Below are 14,952 nucleotides of genomic sequence, written 5' to 3' on the forward strand. Positions count from 1 at the left end.
TTTATATTATATAAAATATATTATATATCATTATAGCTATCATGATGTGGGGGATATATTTAAAACAAACAAACACACAAAACTGCTATGCCAGATATTCTAAGACATGGTATGGTTATTTCTTCTGTCTGATCAATGAATTTAAAAAATCATATACCACTGTGGCATGTTTTGAAACCCTGTACTCTTTTTTGGCCTTTGAATGTTTTCACTCTTTTCCCTAACATAATATAAGTATAGTTCTGTTTTTCAAAACCACAGCCTCAGTGACTAACATATTTCGATGTATTTCTGTTTCTGGTTAATAGCTTTGATGATATGCATACGCTAGCCCAATTCTGTTTGTTTAGCAATTTAAATTATGATGAAGAAGGACAACAACCAAGAGATTAATATGGGGCTTCAGGGAAAAGATTATGCTTACTTTATATATCAATGGAAGCTTAGACAGTATGGATTTAAACATGAGTTCTCAAGATGTATCAATACCAAAGAAAGATGCTTAAATGGACTTATCTCCCATGTACATTTCTGACTTCTTTCCTCTTTAAATGGCTAATTATTTAAGATTAATGTGTGTAAACACAACTCTCTCCTTCATATCCCAGTACCTTCCGCTTTTATCAAGAGATCCTAATCCTCTCTTTGTAATTGTACAGTATTTCTCTATGGGAATTACTACGATTATGCTGATAAGCAAATAAAGAAGATGAATCATTGCAGAGAGAGACAATTACATAAGAACTTCTTATTAATTAGTATAGTAAGAGTCAGGCACATGATGAAGTTAGTCCCTTTAGTGAACTCTTATATTTCCATTTAAAACAGAATAATGGGTTTTTTTTGGGGGGGGGGGAGCGATGGCTTAGATAAAATAGGCAAAAAAAGGATAAAATGAAAAATTATAGGTAATATGAATTCAACATATTCAAGAAATAGTTTCTTGCAACATAAGAAGAGGAAAAGAAGGGGGAGAAGGGAAAAGAAAATGTGATGGCATCTTTAAGACTAACTGGTTGTATTTTAGTTTTTAGATAATAAATGCTCAAGTATAAAGCATATTTACACAGTTGCGGATGTGGAATAGAAGATAATAAGATCCAGAAAAATGCAAGACGCAGTGATCAGTTAGTGATGATGTATGAAAGTAATAAATCTGCTTACTAAAAGGGTTCAAAACTCTCTGCAACAAAGTGACCAGACAGCCTCCTTTTCCAGGACATGTCCTACATTCCAAACTTTTGTCCAGGAGGAATTCCAAAATGCCCTCCATTTTTAGCATGCTTCACACCCAGTGTGGATCATTTTTTTAACATCTCCCATATGCTCCCCAACAAAAGAGACTACCCATCCTTTTGGAGTTCTTCTGGCATATCCTCTGGCTGTAAAACCAGTGCTTCAGCAAACAAGCAAGAGGTAGCTCAACGGATTTATTATTGTTGCCACCATTGCTGTGGTAAAGGGCTTGATTTTGCCAGGCAACCCCAAATCAGATTATTATAGTTTGTAGCTGGCATAGGAGCCACACTGGGGGGAAAATGCATGGGGTGAGTTCTAGGAAAAAGCAGCTTGTAATGAGAATAGGTTGCCTGAATGACAGGAGGAGAGGAACATGCACACAAAAGGTGAAGTGTCAGTATGGGAGACATCCAGTTGCAGTTTTCTTTATTTGATCAGCTCAAGAGAAGAGGAGGAGGAAGAGGAGGAGGAGGAGAGGAAGAAGGCGACTGGGAACATGGGAAGGTACAGGAGGAGCAAAAACCAGGTATGGGACGGATGATTTTAACTAAGGTAAGTTCACCAGAAAAATACAGTTGAGTACATAATAAAATATAGTATATGTAATGGTGTTGTTGTTGTTGTGTGCACTTACAATAAATATCCTAACCAAGGAAAACTGTCCCTTGTACTTTTTCCTCATACAAATCATTTTATTCATGGAGTTTAATAGGCATTGCATATTATTTTGCATTTTATCTAGCTTAGTGTGAAATTTACACATTAACTATATTATTTTAGGTATAATGAAGCTAAAAGAAATGACATTTTAGTATATGCCTTGGGAGAACCCCACAGTACAGTGCTCCTGATCCTAGTTTGTAGATCTATTTCACACAGATTACCAACTCATATAATTCCAATAACCCAAAGTGCCAGAAACATTTTTGATCTACAGTTCTGTTGAAGTACTTTATGCATGGAAATGTCTGATCGCACCTGAATAGTTGCCTGTAAACTATTTTTCCAAGTAGAAATGTTTGTGTTATTGCAAATTTAAACATACAAATGTTGCTTACATTCGAAGGTTTGCAAAAGAAAATTCAATCTTTATGGGAAAGCTATGCTTTACAAAGGATATCAGATTTAATTGCTCCTATTTTCAGTCCTTACAAAGGAAGCAATATGAAGGAATGTAGCCTTTGCAATTCATATGTTCGAATGACGTTGTATCCCCAAATTCATTTCAAATTAATTATATAATACAGGTTGTAATAGAATCGTTTACGGACAGAAGTCAACATTTTTTTTAAAGGGCTGAGATATTGATCCTTCTCCAAACACAGAGAACTTATTAAGACTGAATTACTCTCACTTCTTTTAAGATCTCGCTGAAGGCACAGTACATCATGGAATACAATTTAGGTAATCTTGAGATTTCAGCTATCTCAATTGAAAGAAGAGTTATTTACCTCCTGTATCACTCAATATGAGAGTTGTATTGTTAATTATAAGAGGAATTGCAAACCCAATGCATTAATAATGTCTTGTTACTATGCATCTATTACTTCATTCACTTGTGCCTCTTTATTTTTCCTAGATTTATATTAAATTTTGCAAGTATGGAAATGTGTTAATAGCTTAAATCTTTACATTGCCTCTTTAGACAAACTGTGAATCCACTATGGTGAATCCAGGAGAATCATATGTTGACCTTTGTTGTAGCAATATAAGTGCAGCTTCACAATTACTCCTAGTATAAAATTGAAATTGATTTTTTAGAAAATTAGATTTTTCTTTGTTCTGCCTGGAGTGATATGCTATATTAAGGATGGGGGAGGCAAAATAGTACCATGGATCCAATTAAGCAGTAACACTAACAAAACATTTTTAAAATAAATAAATAAATGTTACTTGCTATTGCTTAGGCGCCAATAGGCTAATTAAACACAATCCAAATGATTACAGTTCTAAATTTTATTACAGTTTTAAATTTGGTTGACAATGTTTTAAACAAGAACACCAATCGCTTCAGGTATTAATCTCATAAAAGGGCTGCAGTTTCCTCTCCCTAGATCTTTTGAAACCAGGAAACAGCTACAGGACATGTTAAAGAGAAATTGTGAAAGTGCCTCTGTGCACAGAGAAAGTTTCTTTCCTCATTTAAAATAAGTAGTACATCTTTTTACAAATCAACAGGTATGGCTTTCAGGATGAAATCCATCACTGGGAGTGCCAATTTACAGAGTGCAGCTGTGAGTGAAGAAAGGACAGGTTCCCCATGACATTCTTGCAAACAAGCTTGTAAAATGTGGGCTAGACAAGATAACTGTTACATGGATTTGTAATTGGTTGCTCAACAATGGCTCCTTTTCAACCTGGAGAGAAGTGACCAGTGGGGTGCCACAGGGTTCTTCCTGGGCCCAGTGCTATTCAACATCTTTATGAGTGACTTGGATGACAGTATTGGGGGTATACTTATCAAATTTGCAGATGACACCAAATTAGGAGGAGTAGCTACTGTAATACTCCAGAAGACAGGATCAAAATTCAAAATGACCTGAATAGACAAGAAAGCTGGGCCAAAGCCAACAAAATGAAATTCAGTATGGAGTAATGTAAGGTACTGCACACATGCAAGGCAAGGGGAAGAAGATTAACAAATCCCCCTCCTTCCGCAAACAGAAAACTTAACTCGTATAGCATGCAACGAATGAAGTTTCTGAAGTTCATGTAGTTTTTAATAGCTCTTGACAATGTCCATGCACAGGAAGTAGCCTGAGTGACAGTGGTCAATGACCAGTCCCAAAGCAGGATGGTTTTATGGTCAACAACTAGCTGATAAAATCTCTGAATATATCTTTGAAGGATTGTTTTATTTATACATACAATTACTGCATTTGAGGAAGTAGGCTCACATCTATAAAAGCTCATGCTACCAGCTTCTTTCTTTCAGTTAGGGGCTGCAGGTGCCTCCGTTTCTCCCGCAAAAAGCGGGGGCTGCAACACCAATCCAGTCTTTCCAGGGCACGAAAAGGAGCCACAAAAAGTAGCTCCTTTTTGCGTCCTGAAAAGGGCGTGATAGCTGCAGCGGTGCAGCTTGGTGGTGCTCCTTCAGTGCCGTGTCTTCTGTACGCAGTGCTGGAGGAGTGCCGTGATGCTGCACGCTGTATGGTGCGGTGCACGGCATCACATCACCCTGTAGTGGAGCTGGGGCAAGCGTCATGGAGATGCTACACTCCAAACCCGCCCCCAAATCTGCACTGCCCCTTAGTTTCAAAAATACTACAAGATTCCTTTGCATACTGATTTTCCAGATTAATATGGCTATGACTTTGAATTAGTGTACCTAGTTTTGTATATGTCTAAGATTGCAAGAAAACTTCAGCCTTTTCTGTGTCTTAAAAACACAGGCTTAGATCAGGTCTCTTAGGTAGCTCAGTCAGTCCCTGGCCTAAGATTCAGAATACAACCCCCCCCCCACTAATTTTAAATAAAATGGCTTTGATATTTAAAAAAACCCACTTATTTTCAAGGTACCACCCATTGTGCTCACAACCATGGTAGATTCCCTTGGATTCAGAATACAAATTGCTGGTTCAACTGTGCAAACTATTCAAGAAATTGTATGAAACAGAAATACTGTGAGGCTGTCAAGAATGAACCACAAGGTCTGAAACATGTCTTCCAAATACCCTTAAAAAGGGATAAACCTTGCAACTCCTAATCCACATATGGTAACTGGAGAGTGGTGCCCCCAACAACTTTTGTAGTATTGCAATGAATTCCAGGCTACACTGCGAGGTGTCATGTCTCGGTAGCTTTGGATGTGGATGAGAAAAGGTGGGACAAAGAAACAGAACAGAAAGTCATTCAGTTCTGGCTAAAAATCTAAAACATAAAAAAAAATGTGTAGTAGCTTCTCTTTGGGTGTTTCTCTACTATGGGTCTCATTTATATATACTATGCATGATGGGTTTTTTTTAAATAATCATCAAATACATTTAGAGCTGTCAACAAAAAAAAAAAAGATTTTATTCAACCTTCTTGTTATATTTTGTTACCAGTTAATAATTGCAGCTTGAGATAACAGCGCTGGGTACTCTGAAGCACACCCTTCCACTGCTTTTACTTTGTTGATTTCATTCTCACAAAACTATGTATCTTTTACTGTCACAGATGTCAGAACTTTAAAAAGTGACATTTCAAACAACTTCAGAGATCTCTAGGGAATTACAAAGTTAGCTTTGTGAAAGATAAGGACATAACATTTACCTTTTAAGTCTAGTATATGGCACATTTTGATACCAGAGAGTGTTGAGGGGAAAGAAATTGTTGTCATTCTGAATCCTGAATTTAAAATGGTGAATTGGCTACCCAGCCATGTGAGCTGTCCTCCTCAGATTGTCTCAGGTTTTACATTTAACTCAGACCAGATAGCATGACTAAATTACATGGAGACTATCTCTAGAACTATCACACAATTAGAAATATTTGTTCAAAATACATAAAATAGATAATTGACAAGAAAGGTATCTCAAAGGTCAGTTTTGTTACAGCCAGAAAGCCTCCAGGATGACTTAGAGATTCATAAAACAAACAAGAAAAATAAGTTAGTTTTTGCTCCAGGCTCTTAGTGTTCAAAATCACAAGACAGCAAGAAAAAATGGTGGGGTAGATATAGGGGGAAAAATATGTCAGGCATCCATACTTAGTGTTATATAGTTCTTATAACCATCTGTGAAAGAAGCATGCTGCACATGTTTCATACAGTTTGGGAATTCTACCAGCCTTGTAAGGGTGTGATGTAGTCAAAATTTCTGGTGTTGTGGGATGGGGTCTTGGCCTTCTGATGCCCTGTTGGAATTTTCTTATCACTCTTCCACTTAGATAAGATAAAATACACCCTTCTAGAGTATATGGTCCCACTTCACAAAGCAACTGGTTCCAGTTATCTCTGTTAGGAGAAGGAGAGGTCCAATGTAGCTCATAAAGGCAGGAAGTGGAAATGCCAATTCCTTGTTTTCTGTTGTGCCTTTTCTATATTGTAAAATGGAAAACGTGATAAAAGCCAGTGGGTATTCCAGTTCAGTGATAGTATTTCAGCACTGAATAGGGATGTGAACTGAAAAAGGATAAGCTGGAGTACACTACAAACACCTGAGCATTAACCTCTTTGGATTCCAGCTCAGTTCTCTAGCTGAGACAAGCAACCTGTAAAGAGCTCTGGTGGGATTTAAACACAACAAGGTATTACTTGCATTACCATCTACTCTGTGCTACATTTTCTTTGCTTTGGTATCACCAAGCAAGCGAACTTGGTATATGGCACTGTCAGGCTACACCTCTGCTTTCTTCATGGCAAGGTGCTGAAAGTTGATTATTCAAGAATTCTGCATTCCATTTTCACGCACTGTGTTTTGAATTTGTCACCTTTCCCCTTTGCTCCCCTGTGGGTACATCGATAAGAAAGGCTCTTTACAGGGCATGAAGATCTGTTGATTCATTCACCATCTTCCCTGGGCCCATTATATTCTAAAAAGAAACTATGACATCACTCATTATCTCTGAAGGACAAACTTTAAAAGCCACATAATACCTTTTCTCAGTTTGTCATCTGAAAAAAATGTAGTCTGCTCCTTTTATCCCTTTGCTTTTAAAGGAGATGTTTTAAATGGTTTGAATTCTATACACAGTTTAGTGCCATTTTAAACATACCTTTTTGTAAACTTTTATCTACATGTATTTTCACTTATATTTCCTTTTATCTTGCAAGCCATCTTGAGTGTCAGCTTTAGTGGAAAGGCAGAATATAAATCCAGGTAACACAACACAATACAGTATGATACAATACAATTTGTATCTTTGGAGCAGGAAGCTTGGATTCTTTGTTATCACATTAAACTCCCATGCTGGCTGAAAGATACTAGGAGTTGTAGTCCAAAAAGTAACATTTAAACACGCTACTCTAGACATCTTAATCCCTTTGGCTGCAGATAAATGTATCTGATGGCAAAAACCTATAGATCCATGAGTATAAAAATATATAAGTAATGACATGACAAAAAGAAAACTACTGCATCTGTCACTGTATTTTTTGAAGTAGCAACTTAGAGACATAAAACCGAACTGCTTATACATAAAACACTATTACAGATTTGCAAAGGTATTTTTATTTTATAAGCAGAAAACTCCTGACAGTGAAACCATCTTATTGTTTTGATTGATAGTTGCTTTATATATGCATACAAAAAAAGCAATGCCACCAACATTTCAATATTCCTAGTAGTGTTAGTTTGGCATCACATTTACAGCTCAATTCTTTTAGAACTGTATGTCTTTTTAATCACTTGTATTTCATTTTTATCTTTCCAACTAGTTGCAAAGATGTATGGTTTACAATAAATTACACATTTAATTTGTAATTACTAGGTCCTGTTTTACTACTGTATCTAAAATGGCTTGTATAAGAAACTCAGCATCTGTAACCTTACAGCACTGCACCAGGTAATTTGTGAACATAGAATTGTGTAGCCAAATAAATATAAGTAAAAAGTACATAGCAGAAGAAAGCAATAACAATGTTGATGTGAAAATACATTTCATGGATGGGATCCATTAATTTAACGCTGTCAGTCTCCTCAAGAAAATAAGCAAAACAGCACATTTGTTGATAAGGTTAGGAATAGCTAAATGATGCACAGATTGTTCTAAATCATACTCCCTCTCCCCAAACCTAACACTGTAAGAATAAAGAAGAACCCCAAAATCTCGATCTGAGTAAACAACATTAGAACTCCTACATTCCAAGCCATTTTTCATATCGCCTTAAGCAAATTCTTCTGTTCCCTACCTCCAGCTTCCTTCTAGAAATCATTAATACCACTACTTCAACATATAATGTTATGAAAAAAAATTACTAAACCTATCAGATGTGCTTTGAAAGCAAAAGGCACCATATAAATCAGTGCTGATATTCAATCCTAAAGGAATCCTACAAAAAACATTTCAGAAGGAGATGATTCAGAGTGTCAGTACAGCAAAGAGTTTGCAATATACAACATTTACAAAGATATTCTGAAATCACCCAAATGGGACAAAGTACGTAAGTGACTTCAGCACAAGTATATGCCAAAACAATAAAAATGTTCCTGTCTGCATTACTATGCATCAATTCTTGTACTGGATTTCAAAATGCTTGCTAAAGCACCACAGTCATGTGGATGACACATCATCTGGGACTATAACAACTAGACAAGGTTTTGCAAACCAAAGAGCTATACAGAGTGTTCTCAAATTCCTCCACGCAGGCTTCCACAGAGACATCTGTGAGCTTCTACACTGTATGCAAACAGCATGTAAAAATATGACTATAATTTGTCTGGCTGCTTTATTTGTTTGCCTTCGTACCCAAACTGATTGCATGTATTGCTGAGATACGAGGGAGAGGCGGGGGAGAAGAGAATATATTGTAATCTAGGGGTATAGTAAACTGGGCTTAAATTTGATAGTGGAAACTATGAGACTTGAGGTAAATTTCTACGCCAGTATCTTGAAGTCCCACCAGGAGTGAAAAAAACTCATAACCACCTGTATAGGCATGCTTTACATATACTGCCCCCCATATCCACAGTCAGTCCTCCATATCTATGGATTCTTTATCCATGGATTCATGCATCCACAGCTTGAAAATATTCAAAAAATATACACATTCTAAAAAGCAAACCTTGATTTTGTCATTTCATTTTACTATGCCAGTGTATTTAATGGGACTTGAGCACGCATGTATTTTGGTATCCACAGGGAGTCCTGGAACCAAACTCCAGCGGATACCAAGGGCCCACTGTATAGCCTTTCCCCAATATGGTTGTCTTTTTTTCGTTGATATAAAACCTGAACATTGAAAAAACAGTAATTCCTGTATCTCCTATATTACCACAACTCCTCCTCCTGTGGCAGATGGTTGTTTCTTTCAGAGGTGGTGATGTGAGCATCATGGTCTCCTGATTCCCCCCCCCCCACAAGGAGTGCAGAGCCTTTCTGGGAAATACTCTCTCCTGCATAGTGCCAAGTGATTCCCCACTTCCCCCAAAGGGACACTTCTTCCTGAACATGGTTTCCTTTGGGTGACAGAACACCAGAGCATAATATAATTAATAATAATAATTAATAATAATTTGTTTTATTTTTATACCGCTATTCCAAAGATCATAGCGATGAACAGCAAGTAAGCTAATTAGCAAGTAAGCTAATTTGCCCCCAACAGTCTGGGTACTCATTTTAGCGACCTCGGAAGGATGCAAGCCTGAGTCGAGCTTGGGCCCTTTTGCTGGTCTTGAACTCGCAACCTTGTGGTTTTGAGTGAATGGCTCAAAAAAAAATTTAATATAAATTTAAATATAAAGAATATAGTAGATCCATGACCCAAACCAGATTCTTAGAAAAGGTCTTTCATTGCAGAGTGCCTCTAAGCCAACTTATAGCAATACCATTCCTAGTTCCCTCACACTACATTTTCCCAACTGTTCTTCACACTCACTAATCCCTTCCACAACATCAGGTGCAGCATATTGGTAGTTATTTCCTTTATTACTATTGTATTTTTGTGGCTAGGGATGGGGGCACATCCCTGTGGAATTTTCTCTCTTATGTTCTAAAATAACTGGTTGGCTTTGGGATAAAGCCTGAAATATTGATGACAGAATTTTGATTATGCACCATTTCCTTTTATGACAGAACATTTTTTTGAAAAAGTTATTTATCTGTTTATTTTCCCACCTATATGACCATGCCTGCATCAAAAACCAATAGGAATTTCAAGATATTAGTGCTCAAAATACAGGGCAACTTGGTGCTCTGTCACCTTCAAACAAATTCACAAAGGCTGCCTTTTGTGACTCAGCATGACTTTGATGTGTGTCTATGTGTATGTGTCCTCAAGTCATCTGTCAACTTGGATTTCATAGGGTTTCCTTAGGCAAGAAATTATCAGAGGTGGTTTTGACAATTCCTTCCTTTGAAAGAGGCCTGATTTACACGGGCCTTTGCGTCGCCCCCGTCACCTGCTAGGGGTTGGCCAAGGACGCACCGTCCATATTGGCCTCACCCCTAGCACATGACAGGGGCGTCAAAATGGCGGCACCCTGTACACACGGGCGCCACCATTTTGACGCGATGGACACTTAACGTCCACACGTCCCGGTGCTTTTGTGACACCACAAGTGCGCCATTGGCGCCTTGCGGCGTCACAAAGGTGCCACAAGAACCCGCTTTTTGCAGATTCTTTTTGTTCCGTGACGGAGCCGCGCAGTTTGTCCGCTGTGCCTCCCTCGCAGAGCAAACCAGGGCGGCAGGAGACCACCCTTTTTGGGCAGTCTGTATCCCGCCATTGGCTACAACACCTGGTATTTGTTGATGGTGTCCCATCCAAGTACTAACCAGGGCTGAACATGCTTAACTTCCAAGATCAGACTGGATTTGGTGTCTTTAGAATATTAAGGCCTAATAAACATTCATATAGCATGAAATGCAAGTATTTAAAAACATCCAAATTTTATTTTTCCTAGTAAAGCCAGGCAGAATTAACATACCCTGTGCATGATTTTCCCTTCTCTCTAGTGAAGTCATTGGCACTACTACGTCATTTCATCATTGCTCCATTTCACAGGTTTTTAAAACAGAGTGGCATACAGACAGAAACTGGTCTTCCAAAAATTGATTTGGTTTTACTCCTAGAAATATCTCCAATATTATTCTGCAAAACTGTAACTCAAAAAAGGTATTACTTTATTTGGTCCTGATCCCAAAACCACAATAGAAATGTTGGAATTAAAACTCAGGGCCAGAATCTTGATGAAGCAACATCCAGCCTGTCTATGTTCAGGAAAGAAAGAGATGTGACACTAAAACACACTCCACTGCCTAGGCTAAGACACGGTGATGCTTTAATTTTAAAATACATCACTTTGTACAGTTAAGAGTCAAACCAAAAAAAGCAACCTAAACAAATAAAAATATTTTAAACCCCTAAATCCTCTGTAAGGTTTCTATAAGTTTCTAAAAGTAAATCTCTTTGGCACTCTTACTTTTCAACAAAAGCATTTTTAAATGGGAGTCTTCAGATAAATAACTACAAAGGATTATGTGAACAATCCTCCAATATGTTTTAAATGTTTTCATCTGCTTCACATATTATTACATTAATGCCTTTGAAGACTGACTTTTCTCTTACTTGACTGTTTCTCTATAGGAAGATAAGGAAATGTGTCAAAGGGATTAAATGTTAAAGTAGAAATGGAAAATTATGCCTATAATTTCGCTTGTCTAAAAGTATAAAGCCATTTTTAAAGAATGCAGCATTCATAGCATCCAAACCCTTCTCCAGTAGCTTCTAGAGTACATTGTTATCACATTCCAGTAATTAACTACAGAGCTTCACAATCAGAATAAACTCAGGGATGGTTTTAATCAACTTTCATTACTTACTTTAATGTAATCAACAGCTTATTAGACAACATATGAAAAATGCTGCTTCTTTTTTTCATCTATCATTTTCAAATACTGCTTTGTAGAGGAGTTGAAATTAATAGAGCTCCAGTTCATTTTGAACTTTTTAAAAAATCCCCTTGTTGGATACAGCTGCTTTTCAAATGGGTTTCCCTCCTCAACTTTTTTGGCACATAAAAAAAGAAAGATGGGTTATTTCCCCTCATAATATCCAGTTCGAAACTAAACTGTACCATGGAGACTTGTACAAACTGAAATTGACGAAAAGAGCCAACACATTCAATAAAAATTCACAGAACATTGCAGAAAAAATTGTTAATTCCCTTTAGCTGTACATTTTCTTTTAATTTTTCAGTGTTACATTCATGCTAGATAAATACATAAAGGAATCATTAGTATTATTTATTTTTAGAAAGTCACAGGTGAGAATGGTTCTTAAGAGACAAATGAATTCACAAAACCATTTCCCAAGAAAAATATGCTTCTAAGCTAGACTTTGCATAACAGGAAAGAAAAAATAAAATAAAATGAACATCATAAGGCCAGTAAAACACTGTGGAAGCACATCAGACAAGAGATTCTAGAATGTCATGAAAGGGAAGCAAACAGTTATCTCCATTCTTATTGTGCCAAAATTACTTATGCACCAAAATAACTTGGGTGGCTTTGGGGCTATGCACCCTTTCTCGGGTGGTGTATGGAACACCATTTGCTGCTGTGTCTCAGACAGCAACATTTCTTAGTCCAGCCCTGAAATATGACAAATTGAAGTATTTGAACAATGATGCTCTAAACCTCAAGAACATTTGCACTAATTTCTGATCAAGAAATTAGATGATATGATTCTGTATCTGAAGGGAGTTGTTATTTTTACATGGTGCATGAAGAACTACAAATGTATCCCCTTCCCCTGAGAGTGTCACTCTCCCTTATCCTTTAACTTAAAAAAAACATTATAACTGCACATTTTATTGTCCAAGCATCTTCTACAAGCATTCCTGGGACTTTTGGATAACACAAACTGATTGCATCAGCTAGGAATAATTTCTGTGTATTCACTTCTACACAGAGGGGTGTGGTGGCTAGGTGGTTAAGACACCAAATTGTAAGGTGAGAAGTTTGGCAGTTCAAGGCCCAAGCACCACATGATGAGGTGAGATCTCATCACTAGCCCCAGCTTCTGTCAACTTAGCAGTTCAAAAGCATGCAAATGCAAGTAGATAAAGAGGTACCACTTTGGTGGGATGGTAACAGTGTTCTGTGCAGTCATGCTGGCCACATGACCACTGGAGTTGTCTTTGGACAATGCTGGCTCTCCGGATTAGTAACAAAGATGAGCACCATTCCCTATAGTTGGTTACGGATAGACATTCATGTCAAGGGGAAATCTTTACCTTTATTTACTTCTATATGCCCAATATTTCAAAGGTAAAAATAAAGGAGAAAAAGTAAGATTTTGGGAGGGAGAAATACAACATACTTAACATCCAGTCCACTGAGAGACCTATGATATTTGATTTGGAAAGAACAATTAAGGCAGCTTTCTTTTCTCATGAGGAAGTAATTTTCCTAAAGGATTCAACTAGTTATAAAATTTAAAATGTTACTTTGCCTTGTAGTTTATGTGAAGGCTTGCTTGTTTCAACCATATGGGAATAAAGTTACAAAGCCTACTCATTGCCCTTAGGTTAGCTATATCTTCACCTCCCACTCATCTTTCTCCATTGTAGAAAAAACATCTGCAAGAGGGAGGTAGTGTGTAAGGTAAAATGGGTGCTGACATTGCAGCTGAACACTACAACAGTCTGAGGAAGAAGACTAATTTGTCAAACCAGCAATGAAATAATAGGTCCAAATCCACAATGGTGCCATATTATTCACCAATATTTTAATATCATAATAAAAAGAGCCCTGTGGGGAGGGACAGTTCTTTGCCTACCATGAAGAAGTCATGCTGAAGATGGGTACAAACCTATTTGGAATGTGTTACAGTATATGTTTCTCCGACAATTCCCTAAGGGAAGATTATATACTTATGAACAGAGAGGAAGGAGAGAATGAAAGAATATATGACAGAGAAAATGAAAGACCGAGAGGCGGTTTACAGACTGCCGAAAAGTGGCAGCCTGCACCCGCCCCTTTCCCCGCCGGATCGGGGCCTCAGTGGCCAGAGCGGCAGCTGCTGAGGTCCCGATCCGCCGCTTTCCAGGCTGCGGAGAAGCAGCAAAAGGCCCCTTCCCCACTGGAAAGGGGTGTCCTTGGGGCTTCAAGCCCCAAGGACACCCCGCGGCGGCGGGGAGGAGGAGAAAGGGCTGCTTGGCCCCTTTCTCCTCTGCGTCGCTGGGCGCAGCCGTCTGAAGGCTGCGCCCAGCGACGCAAATGGCAAAAGGAGCTCCGTTTCGGAGCTCCTTTTGCAGCCGGGGAAGGGGTGCACTATGCACCCTGGCGCAGCGTGATGTCACATCCGCGCCGCTCCGTATAGAGGCAGCGTGGTCGTGACATCGTAATGGCGGCGGCCTTGTGGAACGGCCTCCACCATTTTGTGCGCACTCATTGCATGCTAGGGTTGGGGGCGTCCAGAAAGGATGCCCCTTTCTAACCCTAGTATGCATGGAGCATGCACTTTTAGGCCAGTTTGTAACGGGCCAGAGAGAGGGAGCAAAAAAGCAAGATAAATAAGTTGTAAGTAAAGCACTGTGGGATAGTTCACACTGGCGAAATAAAGCGGCTTATTACCACTTTGAAGCCTGGATGTTTAGCCAACGCACAAGATGAAGCTAGGTAGAAAGTGAAACAAACCCTTGCTCCAGGTCTAAAAGCCAGAGCAAAAAGAAGCTGGGGGTACTCTAACCCAAGGTGGAAAATGTGCATCATCACACTGGCATATAAACAGTCATGCACCATAAGGGATTGCAGCAAAGCAAAAAAGAGATCACCAATAATGCAACGGATGTAATTACAACATACACAAACCAGACAGTCCAACAGCAAGATATGGGGGAAGGGGCATATAAGGGGTCTTCCATGATTCTGCTTTGCCAATGTATCACTGGGTACACCAATAAACTGTTCAGGCAGTGCATAACACGTGCAGCTGTGTGGCCACTCATACCAGAGGCTATCCAATGGAGTGGCATCTGGGCGAGAAGAAGGATGTAACTGGAGGTTGCAGGCAGTGTGTTTGTGCAATAGTGTTCATATTTTGGATCAGGGGTAGGCAACCTTTTT

At 38.6% G+C, this 14,952-nt stretch overlaps 1 protein-coding gene across 4 annotated transcripts in view; it reads right to left on the reverse strand.

The window, feature by feature from the left end:
- Window positions 1–14,952, reverse strand: part of DOCK1 (dedicator of cytokinesis 1) — a 511,572-nt gene that overhangs the window by 190,213 nt on the left and 306,407 nt on the right. The window lies entirely within an intron of this gene.

The sequence above is a fragment of the Sceloporus undulatus genome, chromosome 3 (genome assembly GCF_019175285.1).
Source record: "Sceloporus undulatus isolate JIND9_A2432 ecotype Alabama chromosome 3, SceUnd_v1.1, whole genome shotgun sequence".
Taxonomy (NCBI): Eukaryota; Metazoa; Chordata; class Lepidosauria; order Squamata; family Phrynosomatidae; genus Sceloporus; species Sceloporus undulatus.